This window comes from Melozone crissalis, unplaced genomic scaffold (assembly GCF_028551555.1).
Source record: "Melozone crissalis strain CALT ecotype California unplaced genomic scaffold, PUWL_Pcris_2 ptg000099l_1, whole genome shotgun sequence".
Taxonomy (NCBI): domain Eukaryota; kingdom Metazoa; phylum Chordata; class Aves; order Passeriformes; family Passerellidae; genus Melozone; species Melozone crissalis.
Window position 1 is genome coordinate 1,500,591 of NW_026535876.1, and position 15,608 is coordinate 1,516,198.

Below are 15,608 nucleotides of genomic sequence, written 5' to 3' on the forward strand. Positions count from 1 at the left end.
TAGCTTCCTAAATTCTCCTTAGACTCCTGACTTCCAACCAGTCATCAGAGCAAAAAAACTTCACAGAAATGGACTGGCTTTGGAGTTTTGTCATTTTGGTTGGGGAATCTTTTTTGGGGGGAGGGGGGGTGGGATTGCTTTTGTGTTGTTCATTTTTGGTGGGGGTTTTTTGTTGTGTTTTTCTCCATCCTGAAGGAGCCCTTCTACCCCACGTCTTACTGATGTCATTTTTATGACTGTTACTGTTACCACTACTACATCTGCAGTTTATTTTCATGAGAATGCTATATTTTTGTCAATAAGAGAATGCTATCTTTTTGTCAATAAGAACTATTTTGAAAGAACATCAGGTTACAGGACAAATAGAGAGCACGAGGTATTTTCCATGTGCCCCCAAAGAAAAAACAGAGACTTTGATAACAACCTTTATTTAATCTTCTAGTTTTATACTTATCAAGATGTCTCCAGGAGACACATCCAAGTGGCGTGATCAGATAAAAGTGTACTGCAGGCATTTCTCAGGAGAGAGCCTCCAGCTCAGCCATGGTATATTCCTCAGATCCATGGCACTTTTCCATACCCGATTCCCACTCTTTCCCATGACTGTTAGAATCCTACCCATTGGCCCAGGCCCTGCTCTAGGAAAACACATCAAGCCCTTTGTGATTCTGCAGCACAACCCAATGAATCTGCTTCTTGCCCGTAACAGCTGCCAGTGCTGTGCTCTCAGATAAGAACTGGTGGGGCTGAGGCCAGAGCCCAGTGAATTCTGTGTCTGCCATCACCTGCTGGGACAAAAAGGGCACTGATCTGCACCTCGGTGTGGCTGATCTCAAAGCCCATCCTGTTGTGTCCTGAGTGGGGGCAACAGCTTGTCTGGGGCCCAGGCTCACTCTGGCTTCTTCCCATCAGTGCCTGTCAGTGCTCATGCTTGGGCTTTGCCAGCCTTGTTGTGGTCGCTGCCCTGTCCCTGAGGGCTGGAGGGACTGCAGAGGCTGGAGCCTTCCTTAGCTGGGAGAGGGGCATCTTGGAGCTCAGCCTGCTCATAAACAGGTCAGGGTCCTGATGCTGAAAGCCCCGTCAGGATCAGTTACAGCTTGAGGTGCTCTGGTTTACAAATGGGAAGGCATTCCTTTGGCAAACTGCTGAAAGGTGGGGAAGATGTCCTCCTCTCCTGGGATTGCAGGTCCCTGTGCTTTGTTTCCTGTCAAGAGAACTCTTCAAAAGACTGTACAAATCAGTCTCTGTGCTGGCCACCTGTGCTGCAGAGCTGTCTGCCTGGTTGTGGTCGTTGTTACCCTGCTGACCACAAAGGGCTCAGAGCCCCAGGCGCTGGGGCTGCCTTTTCTATCTCCTGGAAGCTGGGATCTCTGCTTTAAAGTCAGCATCTTGCATTTTGTTTCCCTCAGGAAGAATGGTGAACCCCACTGAAAATCCCCTGATGAAATACACGCATCTGAATTATATTGGCAGCGGGTGAGTCCAACAGCAGTTATTCCTGCATAACCATAAGCCAGGTGTTTTTCTGGTGGAATGTCTATCCAGCGTGAAGTCAGGCCAGCTGCAAAGATATTCACACACTGGGGATAGATTGTCCCATCTCTCAATGCTGCTCAGAATTTGTGAGTGGGCTCAGAAGGCATTGTCAGAGATGCCTTGCTACCGAGGTCTTGCCTGCATCAAGGGACAGGACCTGGAAGGTCTCCTTGTCTCTCAAATGTGGGACAGCTCTGTCTTAATTTCTTTAGCATTTTTTGTATGTCTCAAAATCATACTGGTACACTAATGAAAAGAGAAGAAACTTGCTTGCCTGAAAGAGCAACCTATGCCCTATCAAAGCTGTGAGATAACAGTTCCCAGGAGCAATTCTTTTCCCTGGTTTGAGGAAGGAAACACTCTGTGGTCAGGATAGGAATCACACCGTTTAGACAGTGAAACCCAAGAGGAAGGACTAACCTCCCTTTAGAAGTTGAACCCCAGTGCTTCAGGAACAGGCCCGGTGCCCATGCACTTGAGAGGAAAATGCATCATCTGCCTTCTGGCAGAGCCCTCCTGCATCCTGCAGGTTTTGACATTTCCAGCAGAGATCTGCTGTGTGGGCTGGCTTTCACTGCAAGATCTAAATGGCTTCTCCTTTCTCTGCTTCTGTTTTGTTTCTAGGGGGTTTGGAGATGTTTACAGAGCACTCGACACTGCCACAGGAGGAGAGATAAATGTCAACAGCCCCTGCAGGCTCTGCTGCACTCGAGGGCTTTCCCCTCTGGTGTGAGCTGTGGCTGGAGCTTTGGGCAGAGCTGTGCTGAAAAAGCACAAGAAGCACAGACTGGTGCCAGCCCACAGAACACATTTGGGACTTTGTCCTCCTCAGCTGCCGGAAGGAAGGCACGGAGGGCAGCGGTTCCTTTCAGAGAAGGACACGCTCACTCGCTCTCCATTGCTAAAACAAAGGTGGTGCCTTCAAGCACCTCACTGCTCTTTGAGGCTACAGCTTCAGAGTCCTGAATTCTCATTTCTGGCTGCCAGCAAATCCATCTGAAAGTTACTGATAGTTCCTTAGCCACCTGCAGTGCTGCACTTGGGAACTGCACGTAGGGAGAGATCTGCAAGGCATCCCTGAAAGCCCAAAGCCCTGCCCATATCCCAAGATGTATCCACAGAGTATTAAGGCATGGATTACTTCTTCTGAGTCCCAAACAAAGCAGCAGAGAGTGTGGTCAGAGGTTTGTGGGTGATAACTGAGACACTGCTGTTACCAAGTGGTCAAGGCAAAATGTCAGTGGCCCCACGTGTCCTGTAACTGGCTCCCAAGGGAGCAGAGAAATGGGCTGTTGGAATGTCAGTTCCTAATGACTGCAGTGCCTAATCACAAGGCAGTTTGGCACAGCTCAGCCGTGTCATTGCAAAATCACTCGCTCCACGTGCCTTGTGGTCTCATGCCACCAACCTCCCACGTTACTGATTTTCAATGTCATTTTAGGTGGCAATAAAAAAAATAAATCTTCAAGGAGTGAGGAGGAAGGAGCTAACCTTTAATGAAATAATGATCATAAAGAGGTATAGGAGTCCCAATGTTGTGAATTGTTTAGACAGGTGAGAGGTCATGGTCTTATCCCATGGATGTGTGTTTACATAAAGCAAACATGAGAGGTTAAAAACCCACTTTGGTCAGTGGCAGCAAGTAAAGCTGTTAATTTTTATTTATTCATATGTCTCTACTCATCTCCAATGGATGAGAAGAGAGTGCATCTTGTCTGCATGAGTCTTCCCTGGCACACCTAGTTTGATAATTACTCCAAAATTATTCAATACCTGGATCAGCTGTATCTTCCTAACTCAATAGCCTCAAAGTTCACTGCCTCCACATTTATTTGGGATTGATTTTTTAAAGTTTCTTAAGTGCAGATGAACCATCCTAAAGCGGATTACCCTTGGATTGTTTCCCCTCTTTGCCATTGCTATGCATGCCAGGAAGACTAGGTGCTTATTTCCAGAAACACCATGCCTGACAGGTTTTTTATCTGGGCTGTTTCTAAACTGCACTTTTCATTTGCTGCCCATCTAAGACATCTCCTTTTTCACAGATGTGTCTTTCTCTTTGAGACTGCACAGATTGCAAACAATGCACAGCCAAGAGGGAATATCTATTCCTTTGATTCTGTCCTTGTCACAAAGGCATCTGGAAATAAGAAACCTGGAAGCAAAAATCAATGTAGCCATACATGTTCATCTCTACCCCCTTGTTTCCTTCTTTCAGCTACCTTCTAGGTGAGGAACTCTTGCTGGTTATAGAGTACATGGATGGAGGTGTCCTGAGCGATATCGTCAGCCAGACCTGCCTGTCTGAAGATGAGACAGCAGCCATCAGTCGGGAGGTCAGCAATCCCAGCTGTGTTTCCAAGGGCTTGGGCAGGATTGTCTGGGAAACAGGGGCTCAGAACAGGAGAGGTTTCCTGTGCCAAGCTTTGTTTCTGTGTTGCTGCTATTCTATGGGCAAGTAAAAGCATCTCAAGTGAAAGGCCTGCCAGTGCCCCTGCACTCCCTGTACTCAGTGCCAGTACTTTTATCTCCTGCTGTTGTATTCTCGCTCTGTCTCTTGTATTTGTATTTGCTGTCCTCCACTTTGCCTCTCTAAATGTTTGCCTGGAGTCTGTCTTCACTGCATTCCTTGCCTGTAAAAGCAAAGGTGCTGGTGGCAGGATTTGAAACAAACAGCAAAGAAAAAAGAGAGAGACTTGTTTCTCTCAGTCCTCAGCTAAAAAGGATAGGAGTGCAGCCAGAATGCTCTTTGCTTCTGAGCACATGCACTGCAGCAGGAGTCATCCTGGCTGGTTGGCAGGGGACAGCCTACAACAGCAGGTGCTGTTGCCCTTTCAAAAGCTGACGTGCCTTTCCTCAGAAAGGTCCTGCTCTGCAGGTGTTGGAGCAGCAAGCTCTTCCTCTCAGTGGCCATTACTGTTCTGTCATTACTCCCCATTCCCCTGGAGAGGGAATCTTTCAGATTCTTTGTTTCCTTTCTTGTGGGATGAAATCACATCACTCATTTTTGCCCTTCTGTTTCTGTTTTCTCACTCAGTGCCTGCAAGGACTGGATTTTCTTCATTCAAACAATGTGATCCATCGAGATGTGAAGAGTGACAAAATCCTTCTCAAAACTGATGGTTCTGTCAAACTGGGTCAGTATATTCTTGGTCAGGTGCAGCATTCCAGGGATGTGGGTGTGGGGCTGCTTGGAGTGACTGCCAGCTCCCCAAAAATGGTGCTGGTGGCAGTGCAGAGACCCCTGCTGTGAGCTGAAGGCACAGTTGCAACGTGCACAGAGGTATAAGGAACCACAAGCAGTCAAGAGTGGCCTTGCTCTGTGTGTGTCCCTTCCAGAGGGAGGGAGTTACAAGTCCAAAGTTTCCAAAGAACAAAAGCCACTGCTAGAGGCAGTGTAAAAAATGGGGGGATTTTTAAAGTCACCAATGCCAGGAGATTCAACAGCACAATTTCAAACTTCTACTGGGGAATTCTTTTGCTTGCTTTCCTAATTGCACAGAATTCAGATAAAACCAGTATTTTGTTTTCTCCTCAGCTGATTTTGGCCTCGCTACTCAGCTCACCCCTGAGCAGAGCAGACGGTGCTCGGTAACCGGGACTCCTTGATGGATGGCGCCTGAAGTGGTGACAGGTCAACCATATGGCCCCAAAATGGACATATGGTCTTTTGGAATTGTGGGAATTAAAACGATAGAACAAGAACCTCCTTACTTGAGTGAAAGTTCTGGCACGGTAAGGAGCAAATACTCACTGATCCCACTGTCTTTCTCACCTGTCCCATGTCCTGTGTGCCACTGGACAAAATCCCATTGCCATCTGCTGGAACTACTTCCACCAAGGTCCCCTCCTACAAATGTCCCTGCAATACATCAGCATCTACTGTACTTTTGGTTGCATCAATGGGGGAATTCAAGCCTTACCACATGCAAACAAACTCCAAACAAACAAAGTGTTCTCAGGCGACACTTTCATTTGGGTTAGTGGTTCCAGTTCTTTTGTCTGTGTAGATGGCTTAATAACAGGAAAAGAGCATCTTAAAAGTGTTGTTATATTTCCAGAAATGAAGGAAGGAAACCCAAACCCAACAAAGTTTCTAAAACCGTGGTCTTTAGAGAGGAACCTAACCCTGTGTGCAGTTTCTTCTCACTGGGAAACATGGGCATGAGGGTGTAAAGACCACAGTGTCTCTTCAGCTTCTTGTGCAGTGCTGCTGAAACACTCAGTGACCGTGTTTCTCTCCTAGCCCAAGGCACATTCTCCACATCACCAAGCCAGAGCCTGGTGATGCGGAGAGCCTGCCAAAACCTCCCAGTGATTCCTGGTACTTTCTGGGATGGGCCAACCATTTTTGCATTGACTTGAGTACCCAAATGACTGGAGGGGGACCATACGGATGGAGCCTCTCCTTCTTCTGACGTAGACAATTTTTCTTTTGCTGCAAAAATGGGAAGCTGCAATTTTCAGACTGCTGAGAGACAGAACTGCAGGTGGCTCCTGTTTGCCCAAGCAGGCATTTTCATCCCAATACATTTGTGCAGGCATCTTAATGTGTCTGTGTTGAAGAGGAGATTGTAAATGTTTGCTTCCCTACCTGGGTATTAACTGATGGATTTCCTTTCTTTTCTTACAATTACCATTGTTTTCAAGAACAGTACAAAAAGCTTGATGAGTTTTGTTCTAGGGCACGTGTGCTTAAAGGACCAAAAAGCACTGCAGAGATGCCTTTCATGTACTAACCCTTGAAATTAGTTAGTATAGCAAAGTCCCTCTTCCAAAAGCCATCTCAAGCTGGCATGAATCCTCAGAGAAGCAAATGTCCTTTTGCTGATGTAGTTCCCACTAACTAGGTCAGGCAATGAAATCAGCTGCCAAGGCAAGATCTGAAGGATGGTGGAAAAGCTGTGGCTGCATCGGGGTTTGGGTTTTTGGTTGGTAAAGGAAAATCATCTCTGGGTCTCTGCCAGGGCAGAAAATGCAACTGAAGAACAGAGGTTAAACAAAGGGATCTGGGAGAGCCTTAGAGATGTGAAAGCAGGAGGTGGAGCCTGGTGTCTCCTTTTTCTCCAGGCTACACACCTGATAGCCACAGTAGGGACTCCACAGCTGCGGCAGCCCAAGCTCCTCTCGGCTTTGCTGCGTGACTTCCTGAGCTGCTGCCTGCAGACAGAAAAGGAGCGGCGCTGGTCTGCCAAGGAGCTCCTGCAGGTAAATTGTGAAGGGGCTGCAGGTGAAACAGGCTCTGAGCGATGGGCTCCTCTTCCACTCAATTCCAAGGCAGCAGATGAGCCCCCTTCCTCCTCACCTCCACTCTTGGTGCTCTTCAAATGAAAATGGTGAGGAATCCTCGACTGGGCTGGGCTGGCAGGGTCCTGTAAAGGTCCTGTGGTGCAAGTGTCCTGCAATGAGCAGGGACCTCTTTAAAGAGATCAGGTTGCTCAGAGCCCTTTGCCACCGGAGCTGGAATGGTTGCAGGGATGGGGCTCCTACAAGCTCTTGGGGCAAGCTGTGCCAGGGTTGCACCATGCTCTGAGTAAACACGTTCTTCCTTAGACCTATTCTGATTAGATGCCCTTTGTGTTTAGAAATATTTGTCCATATCCTATTGTAACTGGCCCTGTTAAAAAAGATGTCCCCCACTTTCTTCAAAGCCACTCTGAAGTCTTGGAAAGTGGCAATAAAGTCTCCCAGGGGCCTGTCCTTCACAAAACAGAATAACTCCAGCTCCCTCTGCATTTCCTGTGAGGAGAGGTGCTCTGTCCTCTGACTGTTTCTTTGCCCTCTTTTGTGATTTGGTGGGGTGTTCAGTTTTATCTAAAGGCAAAAGAATTGAAGTAGAGCAATGCGGGGTACAGAGACATGAAATGGTGGTGCAGGAACCCAAGGAAGCCAGTCCCAGCCTAGGAGTCAGAGATTTGGGCAGGAGGGGCTGTGGGGGGCTCACTGTGAGCCTCTGAGGGGCCCTGGTTTGTGCCCCCCAGCCCACCCTTAGACGTTTCTGCCACGCAAACAGTGACAGCTTGGAGGGACTTGTCCCAGCCCCATCTGCTGCCTGGCACACTCAAGCAGACGGGAACTGCGCCAGGGTTACTGCCAGGCTGTGTGGCAGAGAGGGAACTGCAGGGCCCAGTGCCACTGGGCTGGCCCTGCTGGGAAGGAAGGTGCCATCCAGCACATGAGGGGCAGGGCATGGAACAGTAGACACTGCTTTCTGTGTCTGTGGCAATCAGCACAGTGCCTGTCTTTCAAAGGCAGGGGCCTGTGTGAGTCACTGGAGTTTCCTGAAAGGAAGAAAACCCAGGGACAGAAAGCGCCATTTCTAGAGCACTGGCAGGGCAAAAATCCCAGCATGATGAAGAAATCACAATAAACACATGAGTGGGATTCTGGGCCAGGTTTGCCTGTGATGGCAAGGTCTTGAAAACTGGAGATGACTGGGGAGCAGATGGTCCCATTGCTCCTCTTTCTGGGTCTTTCCAGGAACTTGATGTATCCTGATTGAGTCCCTGAAGCAATGAGCTTGGAAAGTAATGGTTCACTGTTCTTTGTTGTATTTTTTTTTCCGGTGGACAGCATCCATTTGTAACTTCAGCCAAGCCACCATTCATCCTGGCACAACTCATCAACTCAGTGAAGAAGACGAATAACCCTAACCCTAAACCCTAACCCTAACCCCTAACCCTAACCTTAAATGCTAACCCAAACCCAAACCCTAACCCTGTCGCTATCTCTAACCCTTACCCTATCCCTAACCTTACCCTAACCTCAACCCTAAGTCTAAGCCTAGGCCTAAACCTAAGCCTAAGCCTAAACCTAAGCCTAAACCCAAACCTAAACCTAAACCTAAGCCTAAGCCTAAGCCTTAGCCTAACCCTAACCCTAGGAGATGAGAACATAGCAATCATGTCAAGATGTTATCTCTGTTACCAATTTAGAGTAGGATTGTAGAGTAGGGTTGCTGAACAGATTTGTAGCATAGAATTATAGATTAGAGTTGTAATTAATAAAGTTTCTGAAACATCAAATCATTTGGAAGATTCTCCTCCTTCTGACCCCTTCAGAAAATTCAACATTTCCTTCTGAATTACCAATTGTTTTTTATTGGTGCTAAGTCACACATATGGATTCTTTTGTATGCTTTCGTAAGTGAGGAGGGTTCTTCTTCATTCATCCTCTCCAGACCACACTGCCTTTGGAATATGACCCACTGGCTGGTTATGGCGCAGCTGTGGTATTTCTAGTTGAGGCAGAAAGGGCAATGGCATTTGAAGGCAAAACCAAAGGAAGAATGAGGCAGCCCAAACATCTTGTGCAGATGCAGGCCTTCAGCTGTGACTGCAGAGCATTGGGGTTCCTGCCACTTCGATTTGTATCCCTAAATGCAATAATCTCTTTGGCTGGAGGAAAGCCTTGCTCAAGTGAGAAAGCAGAAAGATCAGAGAGGGTGCTCGGGAAGGTCTCCTGTGGTGCAGAGCTGTCAGCGCCTGTGAGGTGAGAGCGGGCCCGGCCTTGCCTGGGCTGGAGCCCCAGCAGAGCCCCGGCAGAGGCCGGAGCAGCCTGAGCCCCGGCAGAGGCAGGCTGGAAGGAGGCCCTTGGAGCTGCAAGAGGCAGCAGCCGGGCCCTGGGTGCCTCTTGCTGGGAGCGGGCGAATCCTCCGCTCTCAGAGCCCAGGTGGCAGCTGGCTGCTGCTGAGGGGAAGCGCATCCGTGCTGGGCACAGCCCGGCCTGGAGGCATTGGCCGTCTGGAGTGTGCCCAGGAGCAGGGAAAGGCCAAGGGCAGCCGCGGGCCGCTGGGCTGGCTGAGGATTCCTCCTCTTCTGCCGGCTGCCCTGCAACTCCTGGCAAAGGCCAGCAGTGTGTGCAGCACTCTGGGCACCGGGGCAGGGAGCCGGGCTGCTCGGCAGGCTGGAGCACAGGGCAGCTCCTTCAGGCCCGGCACTTGTGCCAGGGGAAGTGAGGCCCGCGTGAGGCAGGGACAGCTTGGCAGGGCACATCTGCAGGAGCCAGCGCCTCACGCAGCTCTGGGAGGAAGCACCTGCAATCCTGCAGTTCTGCACTGAGCCAGAGCAAAGGTGTGAGATGCAGAGTGTTTGGCAGAAATATTCAGGCCCACCAGGCCAGCCTGCTTTGTGCTTTGTGGCGCACAGCATGCACTGTGCAATGCAGCTCTGAGTTGCTGGGAGAGAGGCAGTCGGGGATGTGCCTGAGGTTTGTGCTTGTGGAGTGAACTGATTTGGAAGGGGGCAGAAGGGTTTGAGCAGGCAATTTGTGTTTTCTTCATTAATTTCTGAAAGAAAGTCATAATCTGTTGCACACAGGTAGGGTTATTAGAAAAGAAAGGCCTTATAAAATCAGGCCTTACTACAGTAAATTCCCAGATAGCCTCTTACATCTTCTACGTGCAGCCAGCTAACTTCCCATGGGAACAGTCATGAGTGCAGTTAGCACAACAAGCTATTGTGCTAAGAAAACTGTTTGCATCTGTAATAAACAAGAAATCTCTCCCATGAGCATCCACAAAAAAAAATGTAATCACCTGAGTAAGAGTGAGTCTTAAAAAGAGTGAGTCTTTGCATGTACACACTAATACACCTTCTAAGCAATAAATTGTGTGGCAAGGAAACTACCAGCCAGCTGGACTGAACATGAGATCTGTGAAAACCGTGTAAAAATGAGTTATGTGAATAAAGAATTGGCTTTCCCTGCATGAAGAAACTGAGTCCCAGCTGTTTTATTGACACAGCAATGTGGCTTCATTCAGCAAGAGCACTTGCAGGGTGTATTGATGAAACGCTTGTGTTTGATTCCCAGAATAGGAAGAAGAGGCATGTAACAAACAGGGCTTAGTCTTTTGAATTCTTTTAGCTTTAACAGGAGTGCTGAAGCCTGTATTCCCCCACTGCAGTGCTTACTGTGTGCAACTGGCGATCTTGGCCTTGAGAATAAGGAGAGTGCTCCTGCTAAGAACATAGCTGGAATGCATTCAAAGGGAAGAAAGTGTTTTTAGGAGGCTCTTGACCACCAAAGGAGAATTTGAGGAATGGGAATATTGCCCAAATGACTGTGTCAGGAACCAGAGACATGCCCGAAGCCCTGCCATATTTATCCATGTTTGAACAGGTGAACAAGACAGTGAAGGAAAGTGTCTTGTTTAACATGGGGGACCTTGACCCTTGAAAGAGAAACAATGTATTGGTCAATCGGTGGGCAGTCAAGCTGTGAAAGGGGAACAATGGAGCCGTCGGTGGCAGGGAGTCATGGAGTCATCCTAAGCCATCATCTCACACGCCAGCCATGTGTGAGCTGGTGCTGTAACTGGGAAAATTCCACTCCTGAGCAGGAGATACAAGGCCTGGTTCTGAGCTGGAAGGGTGAGAAGGATGAGATGCACAGCGTTTTGATCCAGGGGATGTCCTGGAAGTGCACTGCCTACCTGCCCCTGCTGCCGAGCACCACGCTCCATCTCCTTCTCCTGCTCAGCAGATTTTTGGGAATCCAGGGGTTGGTATGTATTATTTGCTACTGCACCTAATGGAATAAATTTGCTTTGCAAGCCCAGTTGTGTCTTAGGTTCTTTTGTGCATGGATCGCCTCCTGAACCTGTGGCAACGACCAGCAGGGACCTATAGGACACTCCTATGCTCATGTCAGTAAATTCTGAGAAGTGATTGAAATATGTCAATAAATTTGAGGTAATGTTTAGCCTATGAGTTTCAGCAAAGTATTGAATATGTCTTAGTTCCATGGATACAAAACGGGTAGGTGAGATTGCTGGGTGTGCAGGGCTTAGGGAAGTGATTCCCTATGCACCCACCACTGAAACAAAGTAATGCCTCCTTTCTAGCCCAGAGCTGGCAACAGGGATCAGGCCCTGCTTGGAAACTTTCATTTTGGCAACTTCTGTTAGCAGGTAAGAAAGGTCAAAATGAAACATTTTCCAGCTGGTTTATCCTTTTAGGCACCAAAGCTCTGTGCCACGGGTGGCCTGGGTGTGTGCAGAGCAATGCAGCCCCCACAAAGCCCTTGGTTTCCCCTCAAGTTGCCAGTTTGACTGCTTCCAAAGGGAAAGAAAGGCACAGATGTACATCCACAGGAGCCCTGGGCTGTGGGCCATTTTCTTGGTCTGGTTTCCTTTGCTTGTATCCCATCTGAGTGCTCAGCTGGGGTACAGGCTGTAGGTGCTTGGGGCACTCTTGGAGCTCCTCTTGGATCCCCTGAACAACAGGGTTTGGCCCATGAGGGGAATTTGTGCTGCTTTGTGACAGAGAAAAACTTCCCAGGCTCTTCTGTGTTTGCTGTAGGGAAGGTTGGTTATTGCTTGGCATAAATTCACAGACCAACATGGAGCGTTTGCTTTGTGATGTCAGGGCATGGTTGCCACATCGTCATAGTGGCATCAGAAGGTTGCCTTGGTGCATGGAAGGCCTGAGTGTCAGAGCAGCCCTAGGCCTGCTGAGAGCAGGAGTCCCCCCCGGTCCAAGCATTTGTCAGTGGGAAGCTGCCCACTGACAAGAGGCTTGTTCTTTTAGTGTTGGGGCAAATTTGCACAACACTAATAGCATGATTCACCACATTGCCAAAGCAGCTTTTGCTGCTTGTGGCGTTTCCTTTTCTATTTATTATATGACACACTTTGCACGTAAGAGGTTTCCCTTCTGCTTAGGTTAGGGTGTAAACTAACTTGGCTTCTGTAGGTCTTCCTGCTCTTTCTTAGTGGCTGAGTTTCTGATTTTGAAAGAGAAAGAGCATTAGGATACCACTGCTTTGGTAAAGCTCCTGCCAAGGCTTTTAGCTAAAAAGGGGGTGTCTGTAGCCACAGGAGCAGCATTTGCAGGGGAACCTGCAGGGCTTCCGTTCCCTCCACAAGAGAGTCTGTGGCAGCAGAGTCTGTCAATTCCTCAGTTTCTGGGACAAGCAAGACAGCTTTGAAAATGTAGACTGGCAGACCTTCTTGGAATGCCTTTTAAAATCTCTGCAGTTGTTCCCAGAATTCAGGGAAAGCTTCTTTCTTCCTCAATTTTGTCATGAAAGGATTTGACTGTCTAACTTGAGCCTTTACCAAGTGCTTAACTAGTGATTCTCTTTGCAAGGAAGTGCAATCTATAAAGCAGTGAGTGTCTGTCACAGCTCAGGGGGATTTTGGGGAAGCATTTCTGGGCAAGCATTTCCAGCAAATTAAAGAGAATTAGTGCATGCAACTGATTAAAAAAAACAAAAAACAAAAAACAAAAAAAAACCCAAAAAAACCCCCAAAAATCAAAACTGGAAGGAGTGGATTTAAAAAGCTGTTTTATGTCTTTGGTAGAACAGGAGCATTGAGTCTTAAAGAACAATTTGGATTTTCTTGGTCATGTTTGTATTCATTTACTGGCTAAACAGGCTGAAGTGTAGGCAAAAGCAAGAATATTGTCCATATTGTCCATATCCCTTGCTGGCTGTGTGAATGAAATGTTTCTGCTGGAGGGATGTTGTGACACGGGAAATCATCTCTGTTTGGGCTGACTTGTTCTGTGGGATTCAGCAGCCCAGGCAGTTTTCTGACAGCATCTGCTTCATTTTCCCTTCCCACTAAAGGTCACATGAAGCGTGTATTCAGTGGTGCTGATCCTGAGCTGAGTGAGAAAGGGACATTTCATGTTCCTGGTGTTTAGGAATTGTAGAACAAGGTGTCAGCTTGGCCAGTAGCAGTAGAGGGCCGGCTAGGGAGACCAAAAGAAAATCCATTTTCATGCCTTCAAAAAAGGTAACAAAGGCATAAGTGGATAGTTCCTAGTTTCCATCTCAGAGCCCTGAAGAACTACAAACTCAGTTTTGCAGAGAAAATGTCGCTTGCTGACAGCAGCCAGAGGGGAACACTGAACTAAGAGAAACTTCCTAGAGAGCAGAATTAGCCCAGTTCCATTTAGTCAGAGGGACTGAGAATTCTATTCTGTAAATTCAATGCCATCTCCTTAGAAGATGCAATTGTGGAACAAGAAGGCCATCTTGAAATGGTGGATGCTGTATTTGAAGTCAAACAGGCAACTTTGTGCCCGGAGACCTGCATGGGCCAAAAGGACACAGGGCTGGCGGCCTTGAGCAGCTGAAGATGAGGCAGTGTGTGGCCAGATGGCCAAGAAGGCCAAGGGCACGGTGGCCTGAGTCGGCAGCAGTGGGGCAGCAGGAGCAGGGCAGTGAGCGTGGCCCTGTGCTGGGGAGCGCTGCGGCCACACCTGAGGGCGCTCTTGAGGTTCCTCTTGGATCCCGTGAACAACAGGCTTTGGCCCACAAGGGGAATTTGTGCTGCTTTGAGATGCAGGAGAACTTCCAATGCTATTTTCTGTTTGCTCTAGGGATGGTTGGTTATTGCTTTGCATAAATTCACAGACCAACACAGAGCATTTGCTTTGTCTTGTCGGGGTATGGTTGCCACGTCATTGTAGTGACATCAGAAGGTTGCCTTAGTGCACGGAAGGTCTGAGTGTCAGAGCAGCCCTAGGCCTTGCTCAGTGCAGGAGCATCCTCAGGCTTGAGGCATTTTTCGGTGGGCACTTGCACACTTACAAAAGCCTTGTTTTTCTGGTGTTGCAGCACAGCCTGCAAACTTGCAGAGCAGTGCTATAATGATTCACCATCTTGCTCCTGCGCTTTTTGCTGTATATGGTGTTTCCTTCTCAATCTACTATTTGACTCTTTTTGCGCATAGGTAGAGATTGGAGTAACATAGAATGCCATTGTTAACAATGTTGATGAACTCTCCTTAGAAGATGTGGCTGTAAATGCAAGGAGAAATGGGGTTATAAGCACTAGGTAACAGCCTGTCCCCCTGTGATTCTCTCTTGCCACAGGTGATGAGAGCAAGAGCCGTCTTTCCCCTGGTTCTCTCTGCTATTGCAGAAGAAGCCAGAGAAGAGGAAAACGAGAAAGATGACCACCGCCTTTGTCCAGCTGTGGTCACACCACAGGCTGCTCATCATCCCAAGAGAGTAAGTGTCCGTTGTGGGGGGTGCTGTCTTTAGTGCAAGGCAGAGGTGCAAGTTTCTGAGCACCCAGCGCTTGATGTTTCTGGCCGAGGATGCTGAGTGCTGGAGTCCTGCAGGACGTAGCTATTTCCTGCAGGCAGTGACAGCTAGAAATTGGCCTTTGACCTGTCTTGTTGGGGCAGTGCCAAGCTGGGGGCTCCGGCTGAGCTTCTGGCTGCTTGGCTCAGGGAAGCTCCATCTCTGGGCTTCTGCAGTGTGACGGCCAAGGGCGCATGTGGTAGTTCTGGAGGGTCAAAAAAGTTTGCTGGTTTCTTTTCCCTTTTTGGAAAGGTGTCTTTGGCTTGTGGAAGTGTTCCGCAGTTTTCTTGAGTTGTTCTTCACTTGTAGAGTCACTGTTGACCCAACTGCCTTTTGGCTTTTGAGAAGCTGCAAACAGCAGAAGGGGCAAGTTTCTGCTGATCCATTTTGCGCTGAAGTCTGCAGCTTTGGCAAGTGCATTGGAGCACAGAGTGGGGGTGAAGCTGCAAGTCCTTGACTGCTGTCTTGTGTTGCTCGGAAGAGGAAGGCCATCTTGCAATGCTGCCTGCTGTATCTGAAGTGAAATGGGCACCTTTGTGGCTGGGGAGCTGCGTGGGCCAAAAGGACGCAGGGCTGGCGGCTGTGAGCAGCTGAAGATGAGGCAGCGTGGGGCCAGGGGGCCAAGAAGGCCAAGGGCACGGTGGCTGTGCCAGCAGCAGTGGGGCAGCAGGAGCAGGGCAGGGAGCGTGGCCTGTGCTGGGCAGCGCTGCGGCCACAGCTGGAGTGCTGTGTGCAGCTGTGGGCCCTGGGAAGCAGAAAGTCCTGGAGGGGCTGCAGCGAGTGCACAGAAGGACAGGGGAGCTGGGCAAGGGGGTGCAGCACAAGGCCAGGGAGGAGGTGCTGAGGGAGCTTTAGCCTGGACAATGGGAGCCTCGTGAGGGACCTTCAGAATCTCCTCAGTGCGTCCAAATATTTGAGCCACTTTTGGAAGCGACTTTACACCCTTTTTTTCCTTGAGTTTTTTTTGTTTGCTTGGAGGAAGAGGCTTATTCATTTTCTTTTTCTCCCAATTAAGGCTCTTTTCATCATTAT